The sequence below is a fragment of the Pongo pygmaeus genome, chromosome 14 (assembly GCF_028885625.2).
Source record: "Pongo pygmaeus isolate AG05252 chromosome 14, NHGRI_mPonPyg2-v2.0_pri, whole genome shotgun sequence".
In the NCBI taxonomy this organism is placed as follows: domain Eukaryota; kingdom Metazoa; phylum Chordata; class Mammalia; order Primates; family Hominidae; genus Pongo; species Pongo pygmaeus.
Genome location: NC_072387.2, coordinates 112,845,101 through 112,847,177, shown reverse-complemented (window position 1 = coordinate 112,847,177; position 2,077 = coordinate 112,845,101).

Below are 2,077 nucleotides of genomic sequence, written 5' to 3'. Positions count from 1 at the left end.
TGTTGGTCAAGGGATGAAAAATTTCAGTTAGGAGGAATAAGTTCAAGAGATCTATTGTACAACATGGTGACTGTAGCTAATAGTGTATTGTATCCTTGAAAATTGCTGAGAGAGTAGATTTTAAGTGTGCTCATTACAATAACTTGATAAGTATGTGAGGGAATGCATATGTTAATTATCTTGATTTAGCTGTTCCACAAGTATACATATTTCAAAACATGCTATACACGATAAACATATACTTTGTCAATTACATATGTGTATATATATAATTTTTTTAATAACACTGTGAGAAATGGGTTGGAGCAAAAGAAAAATAAAGTCAGGAGACTGTTTGATAGCTATTTTAAGGGCAAAGTTTAGGAGGTAAAATTGATAACCCTTCATGATGAAATAATTCAAAAGCTAAAAGGAAACATGGACTTGATAATAATGGAGGTGTTTCCAACCAGGACAACTGAGTGGTTGAAATGCTTCTTGAAAGACTAGAACCTCTACTTTTAACTTCAGAAAAGAGACACTTGGCCATCAAAATAGTCTCAAAATTGTCATCACTATGTTGAACTATTGTATCTTAAAGGCAGGAACAAATGGCATGTTTCCCATCTGTGTCAGAAAATAGCAAAAAATTCTTTAATACAGAGGAGCCTCGCAGAGATCAAGGAAATTATGACCTTAAAATATTATCGTTTCTCAAAGGTCTAGTTTGTGTTTTGGTGCCTTTGGTGAATGAGAAAGCAAAGGCTACCTTGGAATTAAGGATGAAAAATCATTTCAGTGATAAAGCTCCACATTCATTCACTCTGAACTTCCAGGTTTTAAATGCAATCTTGATTTTATCTCACCTAAGAACAAGAGTGTGCATTTGGTTTTCTTATTAAAGTTTGACTCAAAAACCTGTGCAACTACTCAAGGTCCAGAGACAATGAACAATGATAGAAAGGTGAAGCACATTTCACAGGAATGTGAGATGGCAGGTCTGAGCCAGCAGCGGCCCCTCCCTCTGCCTTGGCCTTGCAGATATTTGCCTTCTCTGCCGCAGGCCTCGGGGATCCAGGCCTGTACATTATTCATTTTGCCTTTGGCACCTGGAGCACACCTTTCAACCGCATGGACAGATGGATGGACATAGCTATGCTAGTAGTCACTTCCCCACTGCAAAATGCACCTGAAAACCACATCTTCCCAAGCTTTCCCTCAGGCATTTTAAATACTCAAAACCAGGTAAATTTTTCAATTTTACACCGAAGTTAACAAGTACCCTACTGTGCAGGAGTTTTACTCAACTCCAAAAGGAGAAAGTACTTTTTAAAAGTTATAAGCAGCTTAAATATGGTTTTGCACAACAGGCTGTTTCATTTGGTTTTTAATCTGTATCAAAACTAGACAGTAAAATGTTTACTACTTCCTAACTAGATCTGGCAAAGGTTTTATTCCATGCCCTTACTTTGTATTTTCTCTCAGAAATCTCAGGAAATTAAAGATAAAATTAGTATTAACAATGTTTATGTTACAAATGTAAACACAGGAAAGTCAAGAAGCCTTTTAAACATTCCTGGTTTTTTTCTTTTTTTTTTTTTTTTTTTTTTTTTGAGACACGGTCCTATTCTGTCACCCAGGCTGCTATGCAGTGGCATGATCATAGCTCACTGTTGCCTCAACCTCCTGGGCTCAAGTCATCCTCCTGCCTTAGCCTCCCAAGTAGTTGGGACTACAGGCGTGCACCACCACATGCAGCTAATATTTTAAATTTTTTTGTAAAGACAGGGTCTCACTGTGTTGCCCAGGCTGGTCTTGAAGCTCCTCGGCTCAGGTGATCCTCCCATGTTGGCCTCCTAGATTGCTGGGATTACAGACGTGAGCTACTGTGCTGGCCTAGGAAGCATTTGAAAAAGGAAACATTTAATAGTCATTTTATTCGTCTATGCTGTTCTCAAGTAAAAGCTATATATTCTTGCCCTGTTTTCCAAATATTCCTCTACTGAGGAACTGATATGTCAGAATAAACCCACTTACAAAAGAATCTTTATTTTTGCTTTTGTTGACTTGAGTTTGTAACTCAAATAAACTGAATTGC